Source organism: Aegilops tauschii, chromosome 5 (assembly GCF_002575655.3).
Source record: "Aegilops tauschii subsp. strangulata cultivar AL8/78 chromosome 5, Aet v6.0, whole genome shotgun sequence".
NCBI lineage: Eukaryota > Viridiplantae > Streptophyta > Magnoliopsida > Poales > Poaceae > Aegilops > Aegilops tauschii.
In genome coordinates, this window is record NC_053039.3 from 553,562,149 (window position 1) to 553,573,130 (window position 10,982).

Sequence of the window (10,982 nt, forward strand, 5' to 3'; positions counted from 1 at the left end):
CGAAGGAGTCTGCCAAAATGATGAAGTGGCACAAGGAAGGTATAAGGTACAATCCAAAAAAATCGTACATCCATCGGAAGGCGAAGCATGGAAGTCGTTCGATGAAGAATACCCCGAGGAAGCAGCCGAGGCTGGGAATGTCAGAATAGCCATATCAGGTGATGGGTTGAATCCATATGGTATGTCGTCCAATCCATACAGCTGCTGGCCCGTGTTTGTAATTCCGCTCAATCTTCCTCCCGGTGCCCCAATGCATAAGAAGGCACCAGAGTTGATAGTCAACTAGACAAGATCTTTCCGCCAGGCTTCTTTACTCCGATGACACATCTCATTCAGCACCTCGCGAACGATGTATTGTTGGGGGGGCCTGTGCAGAATCGCTGGCAGTACGGGCCTGAGAGACAGAACAAGCATCTCCGACGGAAATGTGGAAACAAAGCTAAGATTGAATCTTCCAGAGCTGAGGCAGTTATCCTAGAGGAGGTGTCAGACCTCAGGACATCATACTATCCAGACCACGTTCCCCATCTGCATAACAAGGTGCCTCGATACAATATAGAAGAGCCCAAGTATCAACCCAGACTCCATCTATTCAACGCGCAAGGTGGGAGGGCTGGGGCCTCGAAATCTTATAATATGCCACGACAAGAGTGGGAGGACATCATGTTCTATATCTTGCACAACATCAAGGAAGTTGAGGAAGTGTGGATGAGGTAATACCACTACACCATTCCTTTATGTCTTCCCCATCATCATGTTCTATGTTCACTTAGTCCCGGTCTAACACCGCTTTTCTTTTTTAGTGATTTCATTCAAGAGGAATACTGAGGCGGAGGCACTTACTCTTCTCCGTCATGGAAACCCTGGACGTAAAAATTTTGTTGCTTGGTTCATGGAGAAAGTAATTTTCCACACTCCCCTATTAAATACCTAGTTCAACATTTATTAGTTAACCAAACTAATGCACGCAGCAATTTCAATTATACTTGTAGGGAAAAGATCCGAACATATCTATGGATGATGAATTGATATGGGTTTCCATGGGTTTTGACCCTGCCGTCATGACATGTAAAAAGTATGATGCGAATGGGTATCGCTTCCATACAGAGGAGCACCAGAACAGCCGGCCCGATCCCAAAACTATAAATACCAGAGTGTACACCCCCGGTCAAAATTCAGTAGACTACTACGGAAGGGTACAAAAAATATACGAGATTAAATTCCGCAAGGGGCGCGAGACCCTAAGTCTGCCTGTGTTCAAATGTCGTTGGTTCGATCCACAGGAGGGGGTAAAACATACACCTTCCATTGGTTTGGTCGAAGCTAAACCATCAACCGTCTATGCCGGAGCTGATCTCTTCATTGCGGCTACCAAGCTACACAAGTATATTATTTGCCTTACCCATGCCGGAAAGAGTACCTAAAGGGTTGGGAAGTTGTGTTCAAGGTGTCGCCACAAGGTGTCGCCATATTATTTTGCTCGTCACATGTTCATTCTGTTTGTTATTTATTTTGCTTGTCACATGCTAATAGTTCATTCTTTTGTAGCAACTGGATATATTCTAAAGGGGTTCGTATTCCCAATGGACTCATCACCGTCTTGCTGAAGTTACACTGGCCGGGGTTGTACTGTCTGGATCCAGTCAGGCACCCGGGCCATCGGGTTTTGGCCATGAGCTGGAGCCACTGGGAAGCGGCCCTCCTCGCAGACCATGGAACCCATGCCAAGGTCGTGATCACTACTTTCTGGGTGAGTTCTCTTCAGAAGCACAAGTCCATTCTAGTTTCATGAATGATTTAACTCATGGCTTCTTCCATTCTTGTTTCATGCATGATTGTAGAAATTTTGTCGAGTTCTTCCGGAGCACAGGGCCAGAGCCGACCAGATCGTGCTGCGCCAATGCAAGAAGAAGGCCCGCCAGATGCAGTACGAGGTGCGCTATGTGGCCATCTCGACATACTATCATGACGCTCTTGGTGTGAAGATGACCAAGGAAGAAGCGCAGAGGATGGGCATTACCTTGGAGAGGCCCGAGTTCTTGGCGGTAAGTATAAAAGATTTTTCATTCCGATGTTTGTGGTACATTTCACCGTTCCGTGTTGACATGCCATCATGCTTTCATTATGTAGGTGTGTCCAAATTGGTGTTATGGAAAAGACGAGTCCTGGGCGGCATTGGTGGATCTTTGGTGTGATGAGGCTGGAGCCTGGGTGGCTACGAGAATCAAAAACAAGGCTAACCGAGGGAAGGAGGGAGTACATGCTCAGGGAAACCGAAACCACTTTCTCCACAAGACACTTAATGTATGAGTAACCCCATTAAACATTCTTCTTCTTCTATTTACCGTCACTTTCTTATGTATGACTAACCTCTGTTTGGTGGTGCAGGAGGAGAAACTGAAGCGGCCGCTCTCACACATGGAGGCGTGGGAGATCGCCCATACGCGGAAGGACTCCACGCCTGGCGAGCCCAAGTACTATGGCAAGAAGACCGCGCAGGGGAAGAAGGCCTACTCCGATGGGTATCTGAGGTTACATCCTGACACACCTGACCCCATTGCGGCGGATCTGGACGATAGGGTGGTGGTGGGCATGGGGCCCAAGGAGCACGGTCGGGAGGCGGTTATCGATGCTGTGATCACTCCTACTATCTCCTACACACAGCTCCGTCAGATCGACCCGAGCCTGAGCCGGCGCACGAGCACGCCAATGACCAGTGCACAGTCACCGTCCCTCTTTCAGGAGCGGCAATCTGTAAGTATTTTCCTTCTTATCTTCATTGCTCACTTTATTTTCCGCATTTAGTAGTTTTATGAGTTCCATCATGTCATGCCGTAGGCCTACATGGAGTACACACGCCAGGAGACCATGGCGTGGCACGAGAGCCTTTATGCATACCATGAGCAGAGGGATCGCCAGATGCAGCACGCTTTTCAGGAAATAGCGGCCGACATGTGTCCTCAATTGCAACCAGCACAATGTCCTCCAGCACAACCAAGGCTGCTGACCTTTGAGGAGTTTGTGGCATAGAACGCTGGCCCCTCGCCGGTTAGTTCATCCCCAATCTATTCACCCAAAGCATATCATGCCTTTCAACACAGTCATATATCCCGTTAATATGTCTTTTCAACATCCAGGGAACCGGTGGATCAACCGTTGGCGGTGGTCTTCGCAGCACTCCCGAGTCACGGAGCCCGACCACTCCGATCCACGGAGGCGGAGGCGGAGGTGGAGGCGGTCTTGGCGGTAGCGCTGCCGCTAGCAGTGACGACCTGGGCTTCGGCGGTCTTGGCGGAGACGACCTCCGCGGTGCTCGACGTCCTGGCGCTTAAGCCTTTCGGTTACTTGTGTGCTTATGCTTATGTTTCTATAGATGACTTGTGTGTGGTGATGATGATCCTTTAGATGACTTGTGTGTGGTGATGATGATCCTTTAGATGACTTGTGTGTGGTTATGATGATCCTTTCAGTTACTTTTGATGGTCCTTTGTGATGATGCTTATGCATATATTGTTGTGACGGTGCCGGATGATACTTAGATGTGTTCTATATGTGCATTTCCATCATATATATCTGTTGTATATTTGAATTGAATTGATCTGAAAAAAAAAGAAAAAAGAAAAAAATCAAATGCAAACTATGCCGACGGCTAGGCCGTCGGCATAGAGCTGGCGCGAGCACCCAGTTGCCGACACGTGGCAGCTATGCCGATGGCCTAGCTGTCGGCATGGTTTCAAAATAGGCCGACAGCTAGGCCATCGGCATAGCTGCCACGTGTCAGCAACTGGGCACTCCTGGGGCAGGGCTATGCCGACGGCCTAGCCGTCGACGTAGTTATGCCGACGGTCTAGCTGTCGGCCTAGTTTGAAACTACGCCAACGGCTAGGCCGTTGGCATACTTGACGGCGGCCGCCGTTAGGCGGTAACGTTGCAGACGGCCAGGGCCGTCGGCATAGATGTACGGACACCGTTAGGATAGGGCCTACGTGTCGAGCATAGCAACGACATCTAGTTTCATGGCATATCATGGCGTCACATGTCTATTGAAGTACCAGATGTTTCTCACCTCATACTCCTCCCTTCTGCCTAGTGACCTTGCTCTACTTCCCTCTTCTCGACGACTCCTTTACCTCGACTCCTTTACCTCTATGCATGTCTTGAAGGTCCTCGCTGGCTAGAGTTGATAAGATGAGCAAAAAAGCGAAAAATGATCCAGGACTACATGGACCATATTTCTTGAAACCATGCATAATGAAAAAACATTGAGAGTTTAAGAAATTCTGAAAATACAGGCACTTATCAGCAGTACTACTACGCTGACGTGTTTGCAATTGGGCCGCTTCACAGGGCCCTCTTGGCGAATGTTGGATTCCTCGAAGGGGAAAAAATAGTTCACGGGGTTTCCAAAAGCTCAAAGTAACCCCACCGCGGAGTCCCGAAATAAGCCACCACGACCGCGAATCTACTAGGGTTTACGGCCGCCGCGTCTTCCCTCTCCCAGACGCGGCGGGGCAGATGGCTGGTGCCCAAGGGTCGACGATGCCGGCGGCGGCAGCGGAGGCGGAGGCGGGCATGGACACTGAGCTCTCATGCGGGAGCTGGGCCCCAAACTTCGGGTTCGCGTTCGATTCAGAGCGCTTCTCCGACAAGGTGCTGCGGATAGAGATCGTCGCCAACGGTGAAGTCGCCGGAGGAGGATCCCTCACCGAACCGGCAAGCCACCGCGCGGCGAAAGGTGCGTACAGCGCAATGCCTTTTGGGCCGGGCGGTGCATGGATTCAATTCCTGTTTGTAATCGTACGTTTCTCTTGTAAAAATTTGCAATGGATTTGTGATGCTCCAATAAAGGAGGCGGATCTGTAAGTTTTGTGCTTGACCTGATCGATGTGGTGTAAATGCAATAGTGTTCTGACACTGAAAACTTGGTTCACAGAATCGAGCTCAAATTTATTGAGGAAAAGTAGTTAGCAGATTATATGTTGTCCATACGTCAAATCTGTCGATTGTTATGTTGTCCATAATATGAATCGGAGGGAGTATAAGACTTTGTCCTTTTTAAGTGTTGATAATATGTGCAAATATGCCCTTGCATATATTTGGAGAGGAGGGAGGGGCTCCTACATCTTTAGAATTCTACATTCTCCACAACCATGTTCCATGAATGTTAAACATTTCATCATTAAGGTTAACATTGGTCTGCCTTTTTCTTGTTCATCTCTGTTATTTCTGCATGTTGAAATGTTTAAGATTATATTGTTGGCCCTTGCTTGATGAGTATGCTTACTTTTAAGTAGTATAAATACCTGATAGATTCCATTTTAAGACTGGTTGACTTGGTTTCTGCTATTAAGTCACATGGAATGCACTAACTAATTGGATACGCCCTAAAAATCTGGTGGGATGTTTTTTTACTTGACCATGGAATCATTTATGATTGCTGAGTGAGCTACCAGCACTAGTAGAAAACAGGGCTTTGGTCACAGGGCAATATTAACATTAGTCCCGGTTCAGTCACGAACCGGGACTAATGTGAGCATTGGTCCCGGTTCGTGCGGCTAAGGCATTAGTCCCGGTTCACCTGAGCCCTTTAGTCCCGGTTCGTGTCTCAAACCGGGACTAAAGATTAGACCTTTATTCCCGGTTTGAGACACGAACCGGGACTAAAGGGTGCCATGCCCTTTAGTCCCGGTTCGTGTCTCAAACCGGGACTAAAGGGCTCATTTTCAAACTCTACCCCCCCTGTGGATCGCCTTTTCGGTTTTGTAAAAAGCAAAAGAAAATGATTAAAACTTCAAAAATTAAAATCCTTCGAGATGTAGTTATGTTACTACATCTACTAGTTAGGAAAATTTTAAAACTTAAATTTAGACATGTTTTGCAAAAAAGTGTAGGGAAAATATAAAACGGCTATAACTTTTGCATACGATGTCGAAAAAAACGTATAATATATCAAAATGTTCAGCACGAAAATCCGCATCCGATTTTGACTGCCTACGGCCTGTTTGCAAATTTTTAGAATCCTCAAATTCTAAAAGGAAAAAAAGTTATGCTCAAATTTCTGTTTTTTTTTTGAATTTTTGTTAAATCTGGTCAAACTATGGTCAAACTACTTATTCAAGAAGTATTAGTGTTACTAAATAATTATTCAAGAATATTAGTGTTACTAAATAATTATTTCAGTTTTTTTGAATTTTGGTCAAATCTGGTCAAACTGTGGTCAAACAATGGTCAAACTAATTATTCAAGAAATATTAGTGTTACTAAATAATTATTTCAATTTTTTTGAATTTTGGTCAAATCTGGTCAAACTATGGTCAAACTATGGTCAAACTACTTATTCAAGAAATATTAGTGTTACTAAATAATAATTGTTTTTTAGAACAATAGTTTCAAACTCAAACAGTGAAATGTGTGACTTCATGCTCAAGCTAAATTCCTGAGGGTTAATAGGATTGACATCTTACTATTGTCAGGAAAACAACAAGTGCAGACTTGAAAACGAGGGAGAATAGAACCCGGAAGTTAAGCATGCTCAGGCTGGAGTAGTGAGAGGATGGGTGACCGTCTGGGAAGTTAGATGATTTGGAATGATGAGGGGTGATTAGAGATCAGAGGTTAAATTGAGCAGTGATGAGGGGTGATTACAGATTAGAGGTTCAAGCCACGTGGACGGCCTTTAGTCCCGGTTCTGGAACCGGGACTAAAGACCCTTTTTCTACTAGTGCAGCATGCCTCTATTGTTGGATGCAGCAGTGGGTGCACTCAATTTTTGTGATTTTATTTTATATTTTTTGCGGTTTCGCTGATGAGTTACTTGATGAATCTGCACCCATGATAGAACCGTGTTCCAAGAATTTTTAACAGCAAAGAACTTGTTTAAGTGATTCTCCATGTATCTTCTTCTTCCCATGTTTAACCTTTATTTCTTTTATCTTGGTATTTTCTCTTCCTCAACCATGCTAGGTACACAAGTTTTACGAGTAAGGACAATGAATATAAGTTCAGTGATTCTTTCTGCAAGTAGTAGCTTCTTTCACAAGGTAATTCTTATAAACTTCTTAAATACATTTATTCTATAATCAGTTCATGGTTTTTAATAAGCTTCATAATTCTTAGCTTTTCTCAAATGGCATGAAAGAATCTGAGCAGACACATGCAACGCTTGAGATCGCTGATTCAGGTAATGTGTGATTACTCAAATGTGACATTCTTCCTCTTATAATTGTTTCTAATTATTACTGTGATTTGTATTATTTTCTGTATTTTGTAACTAGAACATTGATTTCTTGTGATAATGGTTATTCTTATTTCACTTTTCGATTTTACTTACCAACGGATATTTTGTCTACACCGTACCTATAGCTTTCCTTGGTACCAAAAGTCAATAATCATATTTACATAATTTTTATTTGCATTCTTCTTGGAACAGAGGAAAATGCCCTTATGGAGCTTTATGTACTGTGGAAAGTTAACAACAGCTGAGCCTGCTATTCTTCTAGACATCTTGATGGTTGCCGACAAATTCGAGGTTCCTTCTTGCATGAGGGATTGCAGTCAGTTGCTCACAAGCTTCCCCATGACAACAGAATCTGCGCTGCTCTACCTAGACCACCCATGCTCCATTTTAACTCCAGCTACTGTTCACCATTTGATAGTTGCAGCCAAGGATTTCCTTGCTAAAAAATACAGTGCTGTGCATAAGTGAGTGATCCCCTTTGGATGGAGCCAACTTTTCTTTGCATTTCATAGAGAAGTGTAGACATTGCTGTCACAGTTATCATGTTTGAAGTGTACTAAAGGCTTGGGTTGCATAATTTCAGGTTCCAAGATGAAGTGATGAACATGTCACTTGCTGGGATCGAAGCCATATTTTCAAGTACTGACCTACAAGTAGTACATGAAGACTGCTTATACGGCACAGTACCCAGAACTGGAAGAAAGACGTAAGATCTTGAGTTCTCATTTAATTCCGCTGTTGCGATTCAGCCATATGGCCTATGGAACACTTCGTGGGATCTTAACGTGCACTGATAATGACATAGACCATGAGCAAATAACTAAGCGTGTCACTGAGGTACTTCTGTGCAAAGCTTATCCAGCACACAGGCCAGATGATCTTGCAGCATGTGCAACCTCCAGTCAGCAATTTGCAGAGCGAGCTTACAAGTACAGGCATCTGAAACTGGTTGCGTTTGATCAACCCTGCCCACAGGTTATAGCTTACATGGATTTGAAGCGTGAGGAATGCTCCAAACTCTTCCCATCAGAACAGATATGCTCGCATCCATTCTATGTTGCAGGCCAGGGTTTCTTTCTGTTGGCAGGATGTAGCATGGTCGAGCAGAGTGGTTCGTTTAGATTTGGCATCTTCTTAAATATCAATTTGAAGCCGAAGGGTTCAACGTGTGTGTCAGTAAATTATGAGTTTGCGGCAAGGACAAGACCATCCACTACCACACCGAGCCCCTATGCCGACGGCCCAGGCCGTCGGCATAGCCCTGATACCCGTCGGCATAAGTCTATGCCGACGGTCCTCGTCGGCATAGGGCCGTCGGCAACATATGCGTCGGCGTACCCCAGGTCCCCGTCGGCATAGGAAGGCCGTCGGCATAGATGCCTATGCCGACGGCGTCTGTACATCTATGCCGACGGCCCTGGCCGTCGGCAACACTCCGCGCCTAACGGTGATTGCCGTTGCCGCCGTCAAGTGCTGCCCATACAAGAGACGCCACGTGGCAGGGATATGCCGACGGCTTAGCCGTAGGCATAGCTTCAAACCTATGCCTACGGCTAGGCATAGCCCTGCCACGTGGCGCACTCTAGTAGCTCCTGGTGCAGGGCTATGCCGACGGCTTTGCCGTAGGCATACACGCCACATGGCAGCTGCTGGTATCACGAGAGCCATCTATGCCTACGGCATTACCGTCGGCATACTTGCTCACCAGAACCAAAAAAAAAGATTAGCCAAAAAGGCTAGCTATTTACAAATGCTTATACAGACATGATTCAACAACCATGGATTTGCAAACACAGACCATAGAATATTTTTTATGTACATAACATTCCCATTCTAAGACTCCACAGCAGCATGAGAGGAGGTCGAGGGGCGGTGGTGGGGGAGACAAGGCTGCAACGATGGAGGTGGCATACAGTCAGTATAACAAACCGAAGATCCTACATATGAGGATGAATATGTAATCTACACACTGAATTTACCAAAAGAAACCCGCCTAGAACAGGGGCATCCAACTAAAAAGGCAGAAAATTATTGCCTTTCATGAAGATGCTCCAGTTTTGGTTGTATCTATCAAGCATGAGTTGTTCAAGGCAAGCTCCAAAGAGAAAGAAATTGAGCTCCAAAGAGAAAGAAATTGGTCTCTAATTGTGACTGATGATACTTACTCATATAAATTTTCAGTCAAAGTAAAACCAAAAAATTGATGCATATAAACTGAACCAGAGTGTGGTGCTGCTGATTCATATGTATATACAGAAGATGCAAGTGTCATTGAGTTGGTTTTAGTCAAAGTAAAAACAAATGGACACATAGAAAACTAAACGAAGGTGGTGTTGATTCATGTGCATGTACAGATTGAGGTGCCATCCAGTTGGTTTCAGTCAAAGTTCAACCAAAAATATTGACACATACAAACTGAAGAGAAGTGTGGTGCTGATTCATATGTATATACAGGAGATGCAAGTGCCACCAAGATAGATAGTTTCAGTCAAAGTAAAAAAACAATTGGACACATACAAACTGAAGCAAACCGTCATGCTTTTTCATGTGTACATACAAAAGATGCAAGTGGTATCCAGAATTTGGATATAGGTAGTACGCTCATGTGGTGAATTTTGTGAATCTATACTCTGCATCTACCAAAAGGACCGCTCCCCTCACATGCAAATATAATTCAGTCCAATGGCTTTCTTCTCCCCTCACATGCATAAGACAAGAGCAGACCATCTAAACAGGCGGATCAGACCTTCACCATGGGAGGGAGGCGAGTGCTACCTGTTGTCGTGCCGTCGTCGAGATCGGGTGGTCCTCCTCCTCGAGCAAGACAAGGTTGTTCCCCCCCTACACTCCAATGGCCATCTTCTCCAAGGACATCTACAAGGGCAGAACACACCATTGATGCAAGTGCCACCAAGATAGTTTCAGTCAAAGTTAAAGCAAATGTAAACAAGCAAACTGAACCAAACCGAGGTGCATATTCATATGTGTGTGTATGTAGAGATGCAAGTGCCATCTGAATTTTGGGGAACCAAAGCGTGGTTGTTGTTGTTTCTAATCGAGGAGCAAGTTGTTTTAGCAACAGCACATACTAGTAATTAGCTAGGACCATTATTATTGCACAACCATTCGAGGACGGTGGCAGACACATCAACTTGTCCGGTTTTGTGAAGGAAGTGTGCTGCCCGTTAATCCGTTGGCTATTTCAACCCTCCATCACGCTTGTATACATATATTAAGACACAATGCAAGTTTTGGTGGCATTGCTACCCCCGAAGGCCCCCAACCGGCCTTACCCTAGCCCCGTTGACCCAGAGATCTAGGCCTTTGACTTTCACTAGACGCCCTTTGATAAACGGACTTTTCCACCTGGTTGTGATAGATCAGCCCATAGGAACATTTCAGAACAAGGTCTAGGCCCAACCCACCATCGGATCCCCCTCGTGTCGGCCCGGCGCGGCCGTTTCCCCCCTCCAAGTGCCGACGGTAGCGCCTTCCGTGAAGGGGGTCACACTCCAGAGTTGCATGACGGGTGTTTGCACCCGACACCACACTTCTAGACATGTAAGAGGATCCAACGCAAGATTTGTGGCATAGCTAGCCCCCGAAGGCCCCTGACCACACTCATAGACACGCGAAGAACAATCCGTAGTGGGGGAATTTTTTTCACATACTCTTGCATCTTTAAAAAATATAAGAAATTGCCACACCTATTATATCACATGTGTCTACACTGTGTAAAAATTTC

At 45.4% G+C, this 10,982-nt stretch overlaps 1 pseudogene; it reads left to right on the plus strand.

Annotated features, from left to right (window-relative positions):
* Positions 1-6,780: 6,780 nt before the first annotated feature.
* Positions 6,781-8,596, plus strand: LOC109744801 (BTB/POZ domain-containing protein At2g46260-like; annotated as a pseudogene).
* Positions 8,597-10,982: the final 2,386 nt, after the last annotated feature.